The sequence below is a fragment of the Panthera tigris genome, chromosome E3, assembly GCF_018350195.1.
Source record: "Panthera tigris isolate Pti1 chromosome E3, P.tigris_Pti1_mat1.1, whole genome shotgun sequence".
Classification (NCBI taxonomy): domain Eukaryota; kingdom Metazoa; phylum Chordata; class Mammalia; order Carnivora; family Felidae; genus Panthera; species Panthera tigris.
Genome location: NC_056675.1, coordinates 62743 through 86419, shown reverse-complemented (window position 1 = coordinate 86419; position 23677 = coordinate 62743).

Below are 23677 nucleotides of genomic sequence, written 5' to 3'. Positions count from 1 at the left end.
ATTTTACAATTATGACCCATTCCTCCTTCTGTCTTCTCTCCAAGACTGCCAAATATTCATTCAACAAATGTTAACTACCTGCTATGTGTCAGACATGATTCATGGACTTGGGGACACCATAGAGAAAAACAGCAGGGTCCCTGCTCTCAGTAAGTTACATTCTCAAAATGATAAGAAGGTCACCACAGATTAAGCTGTTACAGTATGCAAGTGTGGTGCAGATTCATTTCCACACCTCATGACTCTTACACTTCATAAAGGATTAGAAAGTACACAGTTAATTTCCCAGGTTCTCTAAGGTAACACAGACTCAAATGGTGAAGTAATTTGTCCCATGTCACCAGCTAGTGTTTGGGCTCAGAGTGGAATTATCACCTGTTTCATTCTCATGTTTAGGCTGCATGTTTTTGGGCACATGGACTGTAATTGCAACAAAGTCAATAAGATTTTCTGATCTGAAGTTGAAGACTGCCTCGTACATGTTCTATTGCTATTGTATTACTACCTCAGCTTATGAGCTTTCAGGTTAATGAAAATGTCTCACTCTAGGGGCGCCTTGGTGGCTCAGTCCATTAAACGTCCGACAGTTGATTTCGGCTCAGGTCATGATCTTAACGTTCATAGGATCAAGCCCCACATAAGGCTGTATGCGAAGTGTGGAGTTTGCTAGGGATTCTCTCTCTCTTCCTCTCTCTGTGCCCCTCCCTCTCCATGCACTCTCAAAATAAACAAATAAACTTAAAAAAATATGCCTCACTCCAACGTGTAGGCAGGTAACACAGAGGTATGAACAGAGTCAACATTTCTTATACTTTGAAGGATTTTCTAAAATAATGTGGAGATACTCCGAACTTGAGATCCAAGACCTAGTTTTCCCATGTGCTAAGGAACAACTGAAGGAACATTCAAAGGTTCCCCTCATCCTTGTCTGTATCCAAGCTTCTGATTCATTCACTCATTCATTCATTCATTCATTCCATGCGTACTAACAGAAATCCTATTCTCTTCTAAGCAAAGTACATCGTGGTGAACCAGAACACATGGCTCAGCCTCATGGGAATCAGATACAGCAGAGGAAAAAAATTAGCCTAATAACCATGTAGTAAGAAAATAGCCACAAACGAAAATATGTGCTATTAAGGGAAGGACCAGATAAGGCCATGAAGATACATTTAGAAGGAAATTACCAATTTTAGAAGAAAAATGATACCTTCCCTAAAAAAGTCCTTCTTGCCCTGACATCTGAAGGATAAATGGGACTTTACCAGGTGAGATGGGATGCCTGGAAGGGGGGCAGCTCGCACCAGAGAAACTCTCAGAAGGGTCATGCACACACTACTGAGTGTTGGGGGTTGGATGTCAGGGGTCACTGAGAGGTGAGCTTGGTCTAGACCTTCCAGGCCACTTAGAGCCAAGATGATAACTGTCACCCAACATCCATTCCCCCTTCTCTGTCACAGTAAGACAACACTCTGAGTGGAGGATGAATAATCTGAAGCTCCAGAGAAGCTGAACAACTTGTAATGATCACAGAATCACTCCAGGTTGGATATTTTAATTGACATATTGACATACCATGGGATAATTCATTGAGCACTTTTATGTAGATATTTTGTACTTCAGTTAGTTCTTTTTAGAAAACTAGAGAAAAAGGTATTTCCTCACCATGAAATTTATCATGGTGGATTTTAGTATATTCATAAGGTTCTACAACCATCACTGCTAGATACACTTGCTTTTAAGTACTCTTCATTCTTATCAAAATTGTTTTCAAAATACTATTTGAGTTTATAAAATACACAATTTAATTTGCACACATATTGTGACACAGCTCAATGAAATTTTTACATGTGCATTCATCTATGGAACCACCTACCACATCAAGATGCTTAGGACACCTCCTGCCACCTAGTTGGCTCCCCGGCTCTCCCACTTGGTATGTCCTCCCAGAATGACCACTAACCATTCTTAAAGCCCCTTATAGTAGAGAACAAGAAGGCAGGGACTTAGAAGGGTCAGGTGTTGATCCCACCTGTGATGCAGCAAAGAAGGGCTGATGAGATCTTCCCTTGCTCCCTCAAACAGGCTTCCTCCTGAGAAGTGAGTAGAAAAGTCCTGAGAGGCCTTGTCCATCTCAGAAGGGATGAAAGCAGCAACTATCGTGGCCCTGGTAGTGTGGGCATTAGAAAATTTCACCTTAGCCCTTAAACAGTCAGTTGCTTCAGACTGAACCATGGGGAAGGGATCATCCGGATCCTCATTAGGATCCATGGGTAGGATGATGCTGAGGGAACCAGCACTGGCCACTGACCCAATGATATATCCTATGGAACCTGTTGCATGTACCACTGATCACTGTGATGGCTTTGTCATGCATCAGCACAGTACCACACACATTTCCTAAACCCACATGTAACCTCCACACAAATGCAATGACCAAGTAATGCTTCTCCCAGGATCCAACTAAACCTTGTACAACTGAAAACACACTAAATTCTTTCCCCTAGAAAGTTTTGTCCTTGGGTAATGTTCTCATGTATTCCTCTCTAATTCATTCAAGTGGCTATTCCTCACCCTCCTTGTAACATTCTTGATGCTGGCCTCTGCTGCCAATGGTCTATGAGTGTGAGATTTCAGGATGCTAAGAGGACTGATGCTGGAAAGTATTGAAATCATTCATAAAGTGACAATGGAGGGTGTCATAGAGTTCGATCAGAAACATCTGAGGGAGAGAAAATGATCAGTAGGAATGATGTGACAAGTCCTTTAAGAAAAAAGAAGACGAGCAGATTCCATAACCTGATAACATTTCTGAAGCCTCTAAATATTGTTCATTAAACAAGAACCATTTTTGGGTTGCTTGAGTGGCTCAGTTGGTTGAGCATCTGACTTCATTTTGGCTCACGTCATGATCCCAGGGTCATGGGATGGAGACCTGCGTTAGGCTCCACACTGAGCATGGAACGTGCTTGGGATTCTTTCTCTCTCCTTCTCTGCTCCTCCCCCTTCTCATGTGCACTGTCTCTCCAAAGAAAAATTTTAAAAAGAACCATTTTCATGACAGTATTGTACAATTAGGAATGGATTTCAAAACATTAAAGTACGGATGACACATAATTTTTGTCAGAAAATTTGCATACAAGCTCTCCTGCATCAACACTTGACTCAGTATGTCTTTATACCAGGAATGAGCACATAGTTGCAACTATAGCTTCAATGTTATTACATAAAGTAAGCTAAAATACACAAGATGTTTTCAGGGCAAATTCTTAACCCTAGTATTCTCAACCCTTTCTTTTCTCAACCCTAGTATTAAGTTTTGGATTCCAATGCTTCAAATACAAAATTAAGGAGCAAAACCAAATAAGAAGTCAATCTCATCAAAAAACAAAAAGAGAATCCAGAGACTGGTAGAAAATATTTGTAAAGCACACACCTGTAAAGGACTGTTATCTACAATATGCCAAGTACTCTTCAAACTCAACAGTAAGAAAACAACCTCAGAGAAAAAATGGGCTATGACTTTAACAGATGCTTCAACAGAAAGATATACACATAATAAATAAGAATATGAGAACATGCTCTACCTCATATGTCACAAGGTAGATGCAAATTAAAACAACAGTGAGATACCACTACACCTGTTAGAATGCCAGAATCTAGGGCACTGATGACACCAAATGCTGTCGTGGATGTGGAGCCACAGAAACTTGAGGTGTCTGACTTCATTTCAGGTCATGATGTTGTGGTCTGTGGGCTCGAGCCCCGCATCGGGTTCTGTGCTGACAGTTCAGAGACTGGAGCCTGCTTCGGATTCTGTGTATCCCTCTCTCTCTGACCCTCCCCCATTCATGCTATGTCTCTGTCTCTATCTCTCGTTCTCTGATAAATAAATAAAAAAAAACATAAAAAAATAAGAAAAAATGAAAGAAAACTGAGGTACATCCGGACAATGGAATATTATTCAGGGCTATAAAGAAATGAGGTATCAAGTTGTGAAAAATCATGGAGGAAAACCTAAACAGATGTTATTAGGTGGAAGAAGCCACTCTGAAAACGCTACATACACTATGAATCCAACTATATGACATTCTAGAAAAGGAATGATGATGGAGATAGTAAAAAAAGTCAGTGACAGTCAAGGCTTAGGAAAGAGGGAGGTGGAGGGATGAATAGGTGCAGTACAGAGGACGCTTAGGGCAGTGAAACTAGTGGGTATGATAGCATGATGGTGGATACATGTCATCAAAAATTGTCCAATCCAACAGAATGTACAATCCAAGAGTGAACCCAAATGAAATCTATGGTATGTCATACATAGGTTCCTAGTGTCAAAGACATATCCTGTGTGGGAGTCCACCCAGGATTTGGGGGGGGTGGGAGGTTGGGAGCAGGGGCGCGTATGGTGTGGATTTTTGGTAATGGACCTTCTCTACCTGCTTCATTGGTTCCCAAGGACTCCCCTTTGGCCTACCTTTCAACTCACTGCAACCAATTAGGATTGCAAGGCTTACAAAAGTACTGGTCTTCTGTAACATTGCAAGACCTCATTATTCCTTAGGATATGAGGAAAAATGGCCCATTAATGGCATATTAAGCTTCAATATAACTTTCTGTTAGATCTCTTCTGCAGGAAATAGGGCACATGGACTGAGGTACCCTATGTCCAAGCCTGAGTGGCCCTAAATCAGGACCCCACTCTAAGGGTCTCTTGCAGAATGTGTTTGGCCACTAACCAGGCTGATAAATTCCCTCTTGATATATTGGCTGATTGTCTGAACAAGCCTCCTCTGAATAAACCCAGCTTGCTGGAGGAAACACAGGTCATCCCTGACAAAGAGGATGCTGATATTCTTCCTTCCTCCTTACAGACTCAGGTTCCTCTAGCTGTAAGTGGGAGCGTCTCCTTCCTTCACTTCCCAGGTTAATGGTAATGATAATTGGAGCCAAGTGTCTCTGGTGAGTCTACCTTGGGACAGGGAGTTTAAGGAATATTCTCAAGCAGCTGCCAAAACTCCTTTTGTTTTAGGAAAATTCCCTGTCTTCTCTGGCCAGATATGGACTGCCCGTTTCCCCTTGTTGGTGGGGAAAAAAAATATCTGCATCTGGTCATCTGTCTGAGTTGACAAGCTTTAGGACCAGAAAAGCTCTTTCTCTGCCTTCTGGGCTTTGACTTGCCTCCAGCCTTCCTGGAAGCAGGAGGATGGTCTCCCATCCCAGCCTTCCCCTCCCCCTCCTCCTGTTACTGCACCACCTTGGGTACTGCCTGCCTAACTGGTTCCTATACCATCCTGGGTGCCTCTGGCACCACTGGCTCCTCCTGTTGCCTTCACTGTCAGAGAACAAAGAGCACCTCCTTGGACTTTAAATGCTCACTTCAGATTCCCTACCAATGTCCCAGGTACAAATTGACAATGGGGAGCAAATTGGTTGACTTTTAATTGGGCACAGGTAGAAAAAACTCAGTATTTAAACTAAATTAAGTTTGTTGGTTTAGTTAAGATAGACACGTCTTTGGAGTTGTCAGCATGAAATGTGAAACTTTACCAACATTTGCTAAAGGTCAAATAAGCTCCTGTTATCTCTGTGGCCATTTGTTAACAAAAGATGACTTGAAATGATGGTTAATGTCATCTGTCTCAAAGTTTTCATGAGTAATTGTTAAGATAGCTATCAAGAGATTTGGTAACCTGAAACTTTATAGTTTTGCTAACTTAAGTGATAAATTGGGTTCAATTCATTGGTATCTAAGTATTTTCCAAATGAAATAAAATAAGAAAGCAATGTTTACGGAAGGTAGATTTGTGCTTTCAGCTTCTTATTGCACAAGCCTGAGGATACTTGGGTTTCTTGGTAAATATGCTTTGTGCTTTATTGAAAGATTCTACTATGGAAAAACCTCTGTTTTAAAATTTCAGATCTAGAAAAATTATGATGTAACAGTTCACAAATGGTCCCTACTTAGTTTTCACTGGAGACCTAGGTTTCTAAGAGTTAATATTCTTCTGCTAAATGTAATTAAATTTTATGGAAATAAGGAAAGCATCTCTGAATTTGTTTAAAAAAAGGTTGTAAAAGTTTTATGAGGGGAAATCTTTGGAAAGGAATTTTATGTGCTGTTGGGACAAGGTTGAAATAAATGGATTTTAACAAGTACACTGGTATTAGATTGAAATTCTGCTTTTCTCTCTGTTAAAAAAGACAAAGGTTTCTTGGATTGTTGGTCAGCTCTTGATGAGAAAAATGTAAACAAAGTTGTTTTTTTCTTCTCTTTTGTCTCCCTAGATAACCAAACTTTCTATGTTTTGTCTTTATCAGGTCTTTGGTTACTTAAAAAAGGTTAAAACTTCTCAATATATAAGGAGCTAAGTTTTACTCACAGCTATATAACCCTACATATTTCCTTTTAAAAACTTATTGCCATGTTGGTTAAATAAATAATTAAGTTTTAAGTTTTATATTTAACCATAATCCTATTTAGACATGTACATTAGAACTTTCTGAGGGTTGGGATGCCTGAGTGGCTCAGTCGGTTAAGCATGCACCTTCACCTCAGCTCATGATCTCACGGTTTGTGAGTTTGAGCCCCGCATCAGGCTCTGCGCTGACAGTTCTGAGCCTGGGGCCTGTTTTGGATTCTCTGTCTCCTTCTCTCCCTTCCCCTCCCCCACCTGTGCTCTCTCTCTCTTTCTCTCAAAAATAAATAAATATAAAACTCTCTGAGGGTTTTAACAATCTTCCTCATAATGTGAATTGTAAATGAAGTCCTTTGGACTAATTAGGCTTTTTTATTTGGTATGTTAAATTACTTGGAAAGAACTCTCAAACAAATAATTATAAACCTTAGGTTGTATTGCTTGGGTAAATGCTGCAAGTGTTCCAATATATATATGAAATTCTGGAAACTTTAATGTGCTTTGCTAATAAGGTCATCACTTGATATTCTGATTATTGAAGTGTTCTGTGTCACAGAAATAACTGAATTTTCTTGTCAAGGGCATTACAGTCATTTGTCATTTGCAAAATAAGTTTCATCTTCAAGGAGATTCATAAAAAGAACTTTAAAAAAACAAATACAGCTTTTTGTTATCTTCAAAGTCATAAAAGTGAAATGGGCAAGAATTTCTAGAACTAAAAAGCTACATTCAAACTGAACAAAAGATTAGCAACATGACACTAAATGAAGTGAAAAAAATATGATTTTTATGACTTTTGTTTGAAACATTATTTGTTCTCTAATGTTTGCTCTTCCAGATTAGGAAGAGCTCATTCAGGCTCGAGGCTGAGCATGGAGTCTCCTTGGGGTTCTCTCTATCCCCCTCTCTCCCCTCTCCCTCTGCCTCTGCTCACTTCCCACAACTTGTACTCACTCTTTAAAAATAAAATAAAAAAATCCCAATGAAGCTCTGTCTGCCCACGGATCCTGTCCCTGTGCTATAAAAAAATCATATTTTTGCACCAAAGACATCTCAAGAATTCTTTCTTAGCCGTTCGCTCTCTCAAACCTTCAAAAATTTTTCACATTTCATCAAAAACATGTGTGAAATTGTGTAAATTAGAAATGGGAAACCTGACAAAATGGACACAGGATGTTTTGGTAGGGGCAGCTCTCCCACCCTACCATGGCAAATCAATTGTAGACACAACAGGAAGAGAAGGCCTTGACCTTACAAAGACTTGACCTTGCATGTGGATACTCATCTACTACTCCAGCCACAGGGAAGAAACTCTTTCCTCACCACCACCATCTCTGCAACAGCTCAGACAATGAGAAGCCACCGCATTTCAAACCCTCATTTTACTCCAGTGGACTTTTTATCAGCCTTTCCTACTTACCTCTTTTCTCCCTAAAAAGAGCATTCCCCTCCTTTGTTTCCTGTACTTGCTTATGGTTTTGCCACAACTTGTATGTCCCAGATTACAATTCTGTTTCATTACTCAATAAAAACATCTTCCTCTGGTAAAATAACTGGCGGTTTGTATTTTTAAGGCTGACAACTCTTGGTGATCAGAAGTGGGCTCCAGAGAAGACCCCAACTGCTCCAGAGCTGGCTAGCAAATAGGTGCAGTACCCATGGACATTTCTGAGCTGCTTTCATGCCTACCCTGGGGTTTTAAGGACAAGTTTTATCCTGGTTTCAAGCTCCACACTTCCTGTCTCAGTTTTCCAGGATTTATTTGCGATCTATTACGATTTTTTTTTTAATCATCTCGATGGGTACTCATCTGAACTTCAGTCTAAAGGCACTGTGCTAGCTTTTGGTCTAATTCCTGTTTTGAATGAGACTGCTCCTAATGGAACTGGGCTAGCCCTCAGTCTGAGTCCTTTTCACAATCACACCTTTCCAGTCCGAACTGTGCTAGTCGGAATAGTGAAGGCCTTTGTTCCTGTTTCCCTCTGCAACTGGATTGTTCCCATTGGAACACTGCTGGTTGGAACTGTGTTATCTTTCAGTCTATGATCTGTTTGGGGCCCAACTGTTCTCTCTGGAACTGTGCTGGCCTTGGGTCTGATTCCTTCTGGAAACAGGCAATCCCTGAAAAATTTCTAAGAAAGGGGATCTCAGACATCAAAATGCTTTGAGGGCATCCTGCCTACTGGGACTCTGGATGGTTTTATGTTTAAAAACTATGGCCCCTCTCTGTACGCACGTTTATAAATGAATAGACTGACTGAACCAGAAATAATTTAGAACTTCAATGACCATGATGGGGAACTTTCGGTCATCTCAAACTTAATTTTCGCAAAGCTAAAGTGAACAACTATGGTTCTAAATTTGACAAAACTGAATGAGAAGCCTATTTCAATAGGTATTTTGAAGCTTCCAAATGCTATCAAGAATCAAAAATTACATCTCTACAAATACAATTTACAACCTAAATGATGCAAGCATAGATTGAAAAGACAAAACGGGGCTTCTGAGTCCTCTTCTTCCCTTCCCCCACCTTCTCTGTCTACAGACAGGAGGCAACAACATTGTGCTTAGGCCACAGCTCAAGCCCTGCCTCTTGTGTCCATCTTCCTCTGACATAGTGTGTAAGGCCAAGACTAAAGCCTCAGGTTTTTCTTAAGGCTCCTTTCCTGTTGTTTTGTTTTGATTTGTTTTTTTTTTTAATTTTTTGAACGTTTATTTATTTTTGAGACAGAGAGAGAAAGAGCATGAATGGGGGAGGGTCAGAGAGAGAGGGAGACACAGAATATGAAACAGGCTCCAGGCTCTGAGCTATCGCCACAGAGCCCGGCGTGGGGCTTAAACTCATGGACCGCGAGATCATGACCTGAGCCAAAGTCGGACACTCAACAGACTGTGCCACCTAGGCGCCCCTGTTTTGATTTGTTTTCATCTCGGTTGTAATGTACCCAATTGGCAGCTCAAAGACCAACTCCAGCATCCCTTCCAGGCCAATAGCCAAGTTTTTCAGCTTCCTCTGACTATCTGGGGGCAATTGAGTGACAAATTTGTCATTTTAAATCATCTCAGCTTCAGGGTGTCAGGGGAAATAGCCATATATTTAAAGAGAGCCTCCTCAACCTCTCTAGGAAGGCCATCGGGCTCCATTTTGTGTTTGTAAAATAGTGGCTACTTTAACACAATTTAAGGGCTTAACCTTAGACCTCCTTAATGTCTCTAAAGCACAAGCTTGGAAGTGGTGGCAATACCATTTCTTAATGGGATGGTCATAGTCCCAGGTAGGATCTTGGGATGTAATTACCTGGGTCCCAAGGAAACTGAAAGTTCCCTATAGGGTCTTCAACTCCATGATAATTAATGGGTTGTTTTTATCTTTTTCTTTCAAAAATTATGGATCGAAATCATCCCAACTTTTCAGAATGCATCCCACAGGAGGATTGGCTTTGGTTGGGGAAATGCCCATCTATAGGGAAAGGAGGAAGAGGCATCCCTTAACTTAATTTTCCATAGCTGGCCAGGAGAAGCCTCCTGTCCTGACCCTGATAGTTGGACAGGAGAAGAAGCCTTATCTCCTGGCCCTGCATTTTGTCTGGCTATTTGACTGGCAGCCAAAAGCTTTGTCAGTCTCATGAGATGCTGGGAGCAGTCACTCTTATCCAGGCTTGACCCTACCTCCCAGAATTGACCCTGTCTTCCCTGATTTCTCCTATCCCTCTCTTTTCCACCTCAGGACTTTGGGGGTATCGACTATGACCAAGAAATAATTCCCTGGTTGTAGAAGGATGGACTAATATTATTTTGGCCCAAGAGTAATCAACTTTACAAATATATTTTAACAGGCTTGCGAAAACCATATTTTTTAGGATAAAATAGGCTGCCAAGAGGACTAAAAGGGCCAAAGTACAGGTCTATTTCCTTGCCTTTTTCAGCAGTGCCCACAGATATATGTTCCAACAATTTAGAGTATCTAGGTTGCTACCAATTGGCAGACACTGGGCTAAGTGTAGCAAATAGGCTCCTATGTATTCTAGAACACGCCCTGTATATATTATGGTGATCAAACGGGCATGCTGTCCTGCTCTTTTGGTTAAAATTACATTTTTACACCATTTGGGACAGACAAAAGTGGGGGGAAAACTTTGCTTACCTCTTTTCTTTTCTTTTTTCTCAAAAGCATACCGACAATCCAAGAAACCTTTGCTTTTGTAACAGAGACTAGGGCAGAATTTTAATCTTATACCACTGTATTTTAAAATCCATTTATTTGAGCCCTAGTCCATCCTGAGCACATATGAAATTTATTTCCAAAGATTTACCTTCACAAACCTTCTACAACTTTCTTTTGCTTTCAGATTGTGACTTAAGCCCTTTTTCTCCAAACAACCTGTCTCATTTGGGACAAAATTACTTTCTTTTACCATCAACAAACATGTATTCCATTCCTTATATCTTTCTTACATATCTCCTACTTTTCTTCATAATAACTTTCTTATCTTTATCCATCTTCATTACATTAAGCAGAATTTTAACTCTTAGAAACCTTAGTCTCCAGTGAAAACTAAGTAGTAACCAAGTACAAACTGTTACAGCAGAATTCTGCAGATGGCAAATTTATCAATTAAGCAAAAGCATGTTTTCCGAAAGACCCAAATATCCTTTGTTTCTGTGCAATAACAAGTCAAAAGCACAAACCTATGTTTATCAATCAAAGCTTTAGCACTTTGTCTTGTTTGAAAAAGACCTAGACGTCCAATGAATTCAATTTCAATTTATCATCCTAGCAAAACTTATACGTTTCAGGTTACCAAAGACTTTGAAAGCTATCTTCACAATTACCCATGAAAACTTTGAGAAAGAATTAACCATCATTTTATGTTACCATCATTTTGCTAACAAATTGCAACATAGATAACATGAGCTCATTTGAACTTTAGTAAATCTAGATAGAATAAAGTTTTCTATTTAATGCTGACAATTCTACTTTTAATTAAGCCAAAAAACTTAAATTCGTTTACATACCTAATAAATTTCTCTTGCATCCATTAAAAAGACACTCAATGTGTTCCCTATTGTCAGTTTTTACCTGGGACACTGGTTGGGAGATCTGAAGTGGGTGGCCCAAGGGAATTCTCTTCACTCCCTGACATTAGAGGGTGGGAGGGGAAACCAATGGTGCCTGAGGCATTGAGGATGGTATAGGAGCCAGTTATGCAGGCCTCACCCAAGGTGGTGCAGAAACAGGAAGTGGGAGAAGGCAGAAGAGGCCAGATTCTGCCTAAAACCAAAGGCAGATAAAAGCCTAGACGGCAGAGAGAGGTCTCCTGGTCCTAAAGTCTGTCAACTTGAACAGTTAAGCAGATGCCAGGTTTTTTTCCACCAACAAGTGGAATTAGACAGTCCATGTCAGGACAGAGAAGACAGAGAACTTCCACTGATTAAAAGGAGTTTTGGCAGTGGCTTGGGAATATTCCTGAAAGCCTCCATTCTGAGGGAGACCAACAAGAGACCATTAGCTCTAACCACCATAATCATTGACCCAGGAAATGAATGAGAGAGTAACCCCCACATACAGTTACAGTAACCGGAATGTATTAGGAAAAACACTAAAAGGGTGTTAGATTCCCCTTTGTTAGGGATTGCCTGTGTCTTTTTGTTTCCCCAGCACCCTGGGTTAGGTTTTGGAACACTTGTATATATTGCTCACGGTTGTCTGCAAGTTTGCTCAGGTCCTTTTATTTGCTTAGAATATTGCAACGAAAATGGACCCTTCATGGGACCAAATTCACCTTGAAGCATTTTAGTCAATAGATACATTGAATGTGCCTTCCTTTCGAGGGGAAGATATTTCATCTCTGACAATCCTGGATAAGGAGGGCATGAGGGTCTAACAGGTGGCTTTTCCTGAGAAGAGCCCTCAGAGGGCAAGTCTGCAAGAACTTGCGTTTCTCAGTGCCTTTAAGGGCCAGAAGGTTGGCACCTAACTTACAACTCTTACAATTACATAAGGAAATTTTGACCATTTACCCTCTCTTTAACAATATAGATATAACTTTAAGATAGTAGTGATTGAATGCCTCCCTCAGGAGACCAGGAATATCTATTCTACAAGAGGATCCTTTGAAGGATTTTCTAAAATAATGTGCAGATACTCAACTTGAGATCCTCGACCTATAATTTGACAACAGTAACCAAAATAGCAAAAAGGGGAAACAAATGATCCTTTGGCACCTTTTCTGTGCTGTGTCTGTGCTGGTCCTATAGCTGAGTCTGGAGGTACTGATCATTTATTCCTATTGGATCAGCTACCATCCTCTTTATGGGCAAAATCTTCAACTGATATTGGCAGAATCCACAGTGTACCTCCCGTGAAGATTCAAGTTGATCTTGCAAAACTTCTCCATAGTATTAATATATTTTAAATTCAGAAGACCTTCAAGGCATCAACATCATAATAGAATGTAACAAGGCTCATGGTCTCATGATCCTCTGCAGTAGTCCATATAACACCTCTATTATACCTGTGAGAAAACCCAACTGCTGTGGACAGTATTTTGTCTAGGACTTCCGAGAAATCAATAGCACTGTAATCCCTCGACATCCCCTTCTTCCCAAACCTCACACTCTACCAACATCCACTCTTCCTGAAAGCAACGTTTTCACTCTACACGACCCATGTGGTGTAGTTTTTAGCATTCTAGTTGATAAGGATAGCCAGTATCTTTTTACCTTGACATGCAGGGAATGACAATACATCTGGACTGCAACATCCCTGGGTTTCACAGAGTGCTTCATGTTTCCCCAAAACCTTAAAGGCTGATTTGGATGATGGAAAGCATTCTTCAGGCTCTACTTTGTTACAATGTGTAGATGATTTGCTTCTCTGCTCCCCTGCTCATGCCTCTTCACACGAAGACAGCACCCTCCTGGGAAAACTTTTGGTTTTAAAATGCCCATAAAGTCTCCAAAGAAAAACTACAGTTTGCTCAAACTCAGGTTGGGTATTTAGCTCACCTGTTCTCAGAACAAGGCCGACATCTAGATCCAGGCACACTCAAGGCATCCACAATCTCTCACAACTTAAATCTAAGAGCCAATTACAAAGCTTTCTTGGACTGGCTGTCTACTCTCAAAACTGAATTCCAAACTTCTCTCTTAAGGCTCAGCTCAATGCAGGCTTTCAGACACCTGAGAAATATCTGAAAAAGTAAAAAAAAAAAATTAGTCCTTACTTCAAAAGCAACATTAGTGTTAGACACAAAGGGATTGTGATGAAAGGTTTAGGGAGAAAATATGTGATTTCATGGTGCTCTACCCATGGTCCTGTACCCTCATGTCTCATCAAATTATACCCTTTAACTTGAGGCTTTGTTATATGTAAATTATACCTCATTAAAGAGAGTTTCAAAACGTAAAATACTAGAAGCAAATGTTGCAAAGTTCCTTTCAAATCCTGAAGTGCATTGGTGATATGAGTCTGCCTGCCCATGTCTCAAAAATCCAAAATAATAAGACATTTAAAAAATTAATAATCGCAGAGTAAGCGGATCCTGAGCTCACCTTGTCCCATGTGTTCAACTACATAATATCCACATCCAAGTCCATGAAACAGAGAGCAATCCAAAGACTGGCAGAAGAAACTCCACACCTAAATAGAGAGAACCTGCATTAGAAAGGTTACGAAGGCTAGAAAGGTAGAGTCTGGCTGCCTGCAGAATGGGCAGAGAATGTGAGCCCTCACACCATGCAGCTCACACAGTGAAGACCAATCTCCATAACATTTGGCATTAAAACCCAGAGGGGCTGAATTCCCTTGAGTTTAGATCCTGGAGGTTTGGAGGTCAGCTGGCCCAGCACTGGGTGATATAGGAGGATGAGTGATAGCCAGGTACCTGCCTGTGTAGAGAGGCAATGTAAACATGGCATTTTACACAATGCAGAGGCAAGAGGAGACAGATGCATTCATGCTGATTACTGAGTGTGTTGGGGGACTTCTCCAACAATGAGGGAGCTCACAGACACCATTCTTCTCCCCCAGCCTCCCAGAATAAGCATAGAAGCACCCACCAGAGGGCGAGGCTGCACAGACACTTGCTAACTAACCCGTTAGCAGCGCGCCAGTCCCAAGGGTTCACAGGAGGACTCACCACACCAAGTCTGCTGGTCTCAGGGCAAACATTCTTAAAACCACAAGGGCACCCTATCCAACAAGCTGCATGCATAGCTGCCACAGCACGCTGTGCACATCTGCACCTCACCCAGCTCTGCATATCTAGGCAACCTCATCTGTCACACTCAGCCACATATCCCCAGGCACAGACATGCTCTGTGCATATCCTCAAGCCCCTAGCTTCCACCGCTGGTTCACAGCCCCCAGCCACCAAAGGACATCGGGAAATCTGGCATAGGACTAGTAGCCCTGTGCAATTTTGCTAACACTCCTGCACTGGTCCCAAGTTACTCAGCGGGCATACTACCTCACAGTTGGCTTGCCTGAGCCCCACTGACACTACTGAGTGTAAGCACAGCCCACAACAGGCACGCAATCAGTGCGGACATCTATACTAAAAGGAAAAGTAACACAGACACAACAGCATGGAATGAGCAATACCCATGCGATATCCTCCTGAAGGTCCAGGTCCTATAAATGGATACGTGCACTATTGAGGACTCCAGGACCTCTTTTTCATACCGTCATTAATTTCAAGATCAAGAGGCACAGCTGACTTTCTTAACACAGAGAAATAGAGCCCGAGAGACAGACAAAATGGACACACAGAGATGTTTATCCACAAGGAAAGACCTAGTCAAAGTCACAGTGAGAGATCTAAGCCAAAGAGATATAAATGACATACCTGATACTGAATTTAAAGCAATGATCACAAGGATACTCACTGGAGTTGTGATAGGAGTAGAAGAGTGAGACCCCTGACATAGAGATAAGAAATAACACAGTACACATTGAGTACACAATAAAGGGGAAACAAGCTAGCTGGAATGAACAGAGGGATGGAAGAAGCAGCCGAACAAACTAGTGACCTCGAAGACTGAGTGATGGAAATTAATCACACTGAACAAAAGAGAGAGCACAGAATTCTGCAACGTGAGATGAGACTAAGGGAACTAGTGACTACAAGAAAGATAATAATATTCATATTGTAGGACTCCCAGAAAGAAGAGATTTTGGGGCTGAAATTTTATTTGAGGAAATAATAGCTGAAAACGTCCCTAATTGGGGGAGGGAAATAAATATCCACATCCAGGAGACTAAAGAACTCCCATCAACATCAACAAAATCAAGCCAACACACAAACATAATATAACCAAACTTGCAAATTACAGTGACATTAAAGAAAAACTCTTAAAAGCAGCAAGACAAAAGACCTTAACTTAGAAGGGAAGACCCACAAGGCGAGCTACCCGATTTCTGAACAGAAACTTGGCAAGCCAGAAGCTAGTGACATCACATATTCAAAGTGCTGAATGGAAAAATCAGCAGCCAACAATAGTCTATCCAGCAAGGCTATCCTTAAAAATGGAAGGAGACACAGACTTTCCCAAACGAAAACTAAAGGAGTTTGTACCACTAAACCCTTCCTGCAAGAAATATTAAGAGGGATTATTTGAGTGGAAAGGAGAGACCAACAGTGACAGTCTAGAGGTAGAAGACACAAATCAAGTAAAAAATGAATATGTCTGCAAAAAAATCAGTTAAGGATCTCAGAGAAATGAATTCGAATTGTAATAACATCTACCAAAAACCTAGGGAGGAGAAAATAATGGGTGCGAAGTTAAATGACCATCAACTTAATACAAACTGCTAAACGCAGAAGAGGTTATATAAACACATAACAGTAACCATATACTAAAACCAATCATAAATATGCTAAGAATAGAGATAAGGAAATCAAAATATATCACTAAAGAAAATAAGCAAAACATGAAAGAAAGGCAAGAAAGGATCAGAGAAAATCATTAGAAACCACAACAAAACAGGCAATAAAATGGCAATACGTACATCCATATCAATCATTACTTTGGAGGTAAATGGAGAATGCTCCAATCTAGAGACGAAGGGTGTAAGAATGGATGAAAAAACAAAACAGATTTATATGCCTATAAGTGACCCACTTTACACCTCAAGAATGATAGTGAGAGGATAGAGAAACATTGCACACATTAATGTCAAATGAAACCTGGAGTACCAATACTTGTATCAGAAAAAAATACACTTAAAAAAAGTAAATAACAAGAGACAGAGGAGGACACTGTATAACAGTAAAGGGTACAATCCAAAAAGAAGATATAACAAGTGTAAATATATCCCACAATTCAGTGGGATTTATTCCCAAGCTGTAAAGGTGGTTCAATATTTGCATATCAACCAATGTGACACAATACATCAACAGGAGAAAGGATAAGGACCATATGAACGGGGCACATTGGTGGCTAAATCCTTTAACAGTCTGACATCAGCTCAGGTCATGACTTCATAATTCGTGAGTTCGAGTCCCATGTCAGACTCTGTGCTGAAAGCTCAGAGCCAAGAGCCTCCTTCGAATTCTGTGTCTCCCTCTCTCTCTGCCCCTCTCCTGCTTACGCTCTGTCTCTCTCAAGATTCATAAACTTTAAAAGAAAAGAACCATACTGTCATTTCAAGACATGCATAAAGGAGCATTTGACAAAGTACAACATCCACTCAGGATTATAACCCCCTAAACTAGGTTTACAGGAAACATACATCAATGTAATAATGGTTATCTATGAAAACCCTGCAGTTATAATCAACCTTAATGGGGAAAATCTGAGAGGTTTTCCTGTAAGGTCAGGAAGAAGACAAGGATGTCTACTCTTACCACTTTTAATAAATTACTGGAAGTCCTAGCTACAGCCAGCAGACAAACTAAACTAAACTAAACTAAATTAAATTAGTCTAAACTAAACTAAACTAAAATAAAAACAACTCCAAATGTGGAGGAAGTGAAACTTTAACACTTTGCAGATTACATGACACTATATATAGAAAACCCTAAAGAGTCCACCCAATAACTGCTAGAACTGCTAGAATGAATTCAGCATTGTCACAGGATACAAATCACTGTACAGAAATCTGTTGTATTTGTAGAACACAATACTGAAGCAGTAGAAATAGAAATTAAGAAAACAGTCCTATTTACACTTGTACACCAAATAATAAGATATCTATGAATAAATCTAACCAAAGTTGTGAGTAACCTATACTCTGAAAAGTATAAAACAGTGATGAAATTCAAGATGACACAAAGAAATGGAAGGACATTCCATACTCATGGGTCGGAAGTACAAATATAGTGAAAATGTCTATACTTAGCAAAGCAATTGACACAATTAATGCAATTTCCATCAAAATGCCAACAACATTTTTCACAGAACTAGAACAGTCCTAAAATGTGTATGGAACCACAAAAGACCCCAATCTTCAGAGTGAACAACCTTTATGTGAAGTGGTAATTATGGATGGCGTTATGCCTCTGGATCTTCTGCTCCAAAACATGGTAACTCTGGCCTAAGCATTTGAACAAACGTTAGACATATCCAAATCAAGGATCATTTTACAAAATACATTCTACACACGTACACTCAAAACTTTGCAGATTATGTAAAATATGGAAAAATCTAAAAATTGTTATGGCCATGTGGAGCCTAAGGAGACAGGATGACTGTAATGTGCCAGCTGGGATGAGTCTGGGACAGAAGTCAAACCCAAAGAAATCTGAATACAAATATAAACTTTAGTTAATACTACCATATCTCACAGGATATTGATTGTGATCATGTATCAACTCATATAATATCAATAGTCAGAAAACAGTCTGTTGTATGTAGAGACTCAATAATATCTTCCCAATTTTTCTGGTAACTAGAAACCCATCACGAATGACAAGATTATTAGTAATCATGGTTTTATGTTTGCAACACATGCTGTTATATGACTAGTTCTAATATTAGTTACTAGTGATGGACATGTACCTATTCTTGTTGTTCTTACTATTGTTTAATTTAAATAATAGCATTCATGGTAGAGAAAACTGAATGCATGATAAACACTTCATAGAAACATCTACTTTACATATTTTAGGATAATAACGCACGTGTATACCACTGTATTATGTGGTATGTAAATTAAGTGTTTTTCTGACCTTGAACGAGCATGTCATTGAATGGCTTTCCATAAACGTGGTTATCCTAGATAATGAATGATACTCAGATATTACAGGATATACTTCACTTCATGCCTGAACATTGTGAAAACTAAAAATGTACACACAGCCAGATGAATCATTGTGACTGGCTCACTGATTGTAAAGAATCCTTGGTTTAATATTTTCACACATATTTTTTTTATCAGGAATACAAGAGAATCAAATGTTTCCAAATCAAAGAGATATCCAAAGACTGGAAGAACAATAGGGAATTCAAGGGGTTTCAGAACGATAAGATGTGACCATGAAGTGGCAGTCACAAGCAAGCAGCTTTTTGTGGTCCACTTTGACAGGTTTGCATGAGGATATGTGACTTGCCAAAGGGTAAGTCCCGGAAGTACCACAGGGAAAGACAACGCTTTAGGGAGAGGGGACTTGGAAAGTGTGTTTCTGTGCCTAAATGATGGCTCAGCAACCTCACTGGGGGTCTCTGGGTGAAAGACATCGAAAGGCCAAGAGTAACCTAGACTCACAATGATCTTAGTAACACAGATCAAAGTAACTTAGAGCCACAAAGATCTCAGAGCCACAGAGTTTATCTTCCTCTATGATTAGGAGATAGTTACAGTGTCACAGGATATGATCACCGGGCCGGCAGTAGATGGCTAAAATATTATTTAGGGCTATACATTTAATAAAAAATGTATACATAAAATTTGGCTTTGGAATGTTAAGAAAAATCACAGGCCCATCACGGAGTTACTTACGTTAAGGCCACATGTCACTAAACCTAATTTCATTCCTGTAGGAATGTAACCTTTAACCAGTCAGCAAAGAATTTCCTAGCCAGTGCTGGAAATATAGCTCATAGATCCTTGCCATTCCCCTCAGAGAGGCAGTCTTCCCTTAATAAGGTATTCCATGCCAGTAATTTTTTTAAGTTTATTAATTTTGAGAGAGAGAGAGAGAAAGAGAGCACATGCAAGGGAGGGGCAGGACAAGAGGGAAAGAGAATCCCACGACCAAGAGGTCATGATCGGATACAGGATCAAGAGTCAGACACTTAACCAAGCCATCCAGGTACCCCGAGACTGTGGAGTTTCAAAGGTTAGAAGGCTTGGCTGGGATATAGCCCTGAGGACACTGGCCTACTCCTGAAGAGAAGGCATCAAACAACTTGCAGGCAGATGGCATGGAAATAGTGATCTGTACAAAGCCTGGAGCACACAGTGGGGAGATTATACACTCATCGTGGAGAACATCCCTGAGAAGCAGTGTTCACAATGAGGGGACAAAGAGCTAGGACAGCGGAGCTGGGTGGGGCTATTTCCCTGCTCTTCCCCCTGCCCCCTGCCCCCCAACATAAACACAGAGCTGTCTGCTGGAAACAAGGCAGTTCCCACACTGGCTGCCTAAGCTGCTTACACCATCCCCACCTTCCTGTGCTCTGGCAAGAGTGGCCTTCTAGGTCATTCAGGGTTGCCTCAGTCCTAATGGAGCTGGCCCCTGCCCCAGAAGACCAGGTGAAGCCCATGACCATACCACCCCTCTTGACCAAAGAGTTGTGCAGGGCTTCACTTCTAGTAGCAGTCGTTTCAATTCTGATTTAGCAAGCAGATCAGAGAAGACCTAGATAAGACTCACCACATTCTGGCCAAGGACCCTACCTTTCCCATACAACTGACCTGAAGGATAGTGCAGCCAGAACACAAAACAGTGCATGCAACACACACCACAAACACTCCATGATGTGCCCGGCCCTGGACACTGGATGACCTCCTCTTCATAAAACCATTCAACTCACAGGCAGGTAACACAATGAGCTTTGATAACACAGAGATGGCAAATACTCAACCAAAATTCCAAGACAAGAGGAAGGCATCCCAAATGAAAGAACAAGATAAGGTCATGGGCAGAAAAATGGAGGGAACACTTCCAAACTCATTCTATGAGGTCAGCATGGCCTTGAGTCCAAACTGGACAAAGACCCCACTAAAAAGGAAAACTACAGACCAATTTCCCTGATGACCATGGATGCAAAAAATCTCAACAAAAAGTGGCAAACTGGATCCAACAACACATAAAAAGAATTATTCAGCACAATGAGGTGGATTTTATTCCTGGGATGCACAACCGATTCAATATCTGCAAATCAACTGATGTGATATATCACATTGATAAAAGAAAGGATAACAACCACATGATCCTCTCAATAGATGCAGAATAAACGTTTGACAAAATGCAGCAGCATCCTTTCTTGATGAAAAAAAAAAAAAAAACCTCATGAAAGGAGGGATAGAAGGATCTGGCCTCAATGTGAGAATGTCCAGATACGAAAGTCCCACAGCTAATAACATCTTCAATGGGGAAAAACTGAGAGCTTTCCCCCTAAGGTCAGGAACACGACAGGGATGTCCATTCTCAGCACTGTTATTCACCATTCTGTTGGAAGTCCTAGCCTCAGAAATCAGACAACAAAAAGAAATACAAGGTGTCCAAGTTGGCAAGGAGGGGTCAAACTTTCCCTCCTCACAGATATGATACTCTCCATGGAAAATCCAAACGACTCCACCAAAAAACTTCTAGGACTGATACAGGAATTCAGGAAAGTCTCAGAATATAAAACCAACATACAGAAGTTGATTGCATTTCTATACACCTATAATGAATCAACAGAAAGAAAATTAAGGAATTGATCTCATTTACAACTGCACTGAAATGCATAAAATACCCAGGGATAAATCTAACCAAAGAGGTAAAAGATCAGTACATTAAAACAATAGAGGTGTGCCTGGGTGGCTCAGTCGTTTAAGTGCCGACCTCAGTTCAGGACATGATCCCGCGTTTGTGGGTTTGAGTCCTGTGATGGGCTCTGTGCTGACAGCTTGGAGCCTGGAGCCTGCTTCAGATTCTGTGTATCCCTCTCTCTGCCTCTCCCCTGCTCACGGGCTCTTGCTCACTCGCTCACTCTCTTAAAAATAAATAAACATTAAAAAATTAAAAGAACAAACCATACAACATCTATGAAAGAACTTGAAGAAGACACAAAGAAATGGAAAAACATTCCATGCTCATGGATTAGAAGAACAAATATTGTTAAAATGTCAATACTACCCAAAGCAATGGACAAATTCAATGTAATTCCTATCAAAATAACACCAGCTTTCTTCCAGAGCTAGAGCAAACGATCCTAAAATTTGTATGGAACCAGAAAAGACCCCAAAGAGCCAAAGTAATGTTGAAAAAGAAAAAAAAAAACCTGGAGACATTACAATTCTAGACTTTATTGTGCATCAGAAAGCCGCAATCATCAAGACAGTATGGGACGGGCACAAAAACAGACACATAGATCAAAGGAACAGAATAGGGAGCCCAGAAATGGACCCTCAAAATTATGGCCAACTAAGCTTTGACAAAACAGGAAAGAATATCCAAAGGAAAAAAAAAGAGTCTCTTCAGCACATGGTACTGGGAAAAATGGACAGTGAGAAGAATGAACCTGGACAATGTTCTTAAACCTCGGGGTGTCTCTCTGTCTCTCTCTCTCTCTCTCTCTGACTCTCTCTCTCTCTCACACACACACACCTCAAAATGGATGAAAGATCTAAGTGTAAGACAGGAGACCATCAAAATCCTAGAGGAGAGAAAAGGCAACCTACCTCTTTGATCCTGACTGCAGCAACATCTTTCTTGTCAAGTCTCCAGAAACAAGGGCAATAAAAACAAAAAGGAACTATTGAGATCTCAAGATAAAAAGCTTCTGCACAGGAGAGGACACAATCAACAAAACTAAAAGGAAACTTAATGGAATGGGAGAAGATATTTTCAGGTGACATATCAGATAAAGGGTTACTATCCAAAATCTATAAAGAACATATCACACTCAACACCCAAAAACCAAATAATCCAGTGAAGAAATTGGCAAAAGACATGAAGAGACACTTTAACAAAGATGACATCCAGATTGGTCATACATGAAAAGATGCTCAACCTCATTCATCATAAGTGAAATACAAATCAAAACCACAATGAGATATCCCCTCACACCTATCAGAATGGCTAAAATTAACATCTCAAGAAACGACAGATGTTGGAAAGGATGCAGAAAAAGGGAACGCTTTTGCAATGCTGGTGGGAATGCAAAATGGTGTAGCCATTCTGGAAATTAGTATGGAGATTCATTACAAGAAACAACAAAATAACTACACTACGACCCAGCAATTGCACTAATAGGTATTTATCCAAAGGATACACTAACGCAGACTCGAAGAGGCACATGCACTCCAATGTTTATAGCAGCATTATCAACAATAGCTAAATTATGCAAAGAGCCCAAATGACCATTGAGAGATGAATGGATAAAGAAGATGTGGTATATTCATACAGTGGAATATTACTCGGCAATCAAAAAGAGTGGAATCTTGCTATTTGCAACAAGGTAGATGGAACCAGACTTTATAATGCTAACCATAATATGTCAGAGAAAGACACACATCATATGATTTCTCTCATCTGTGGAATTTAATACACTGATGAACATAGTGAAAGGAAAGCAAAAATAAGATACAAACAGAGAGGGAGTCAAATGATAAGAGACTGTTAAATAGAGGGAAGAAGCTCAGGACTCCAGAAAGGTTTCTGAACAGGAGTATGGGCTAAATAGGTGATGGGCACTCGGGGGGTGGGCACTTGGGATGAGTACTGGATATATTTTGTAATTGATGGATCACTAAATTCTAATCCTGAAACTGTATTCCACTATAAGGTAACTAACTTGGGCTTAAATTTTAACAAAGAAGAAGTATAAAAATAAGTAAAGAAATGTACTACCAGTCAAAAGAAAAGAATATTTAAATCAGACTCTTGGAGTGGAAATGAAAGACCAAAAGTGTTACAGACAAGAAAGGATCAGAGAAAACATCAAGAAACAATGGCAAAACAACTAGTAGAATGTCATTAAATATATACCTATCAATAATTACTCTGAATGTAAACCGACTACATGCTCCAATCAAAAGACAAGGATAGGGTGTCAGAATGGACAAAAAAAAAAAAAAATAAAGAAACAAACAAACAAACAAAAAA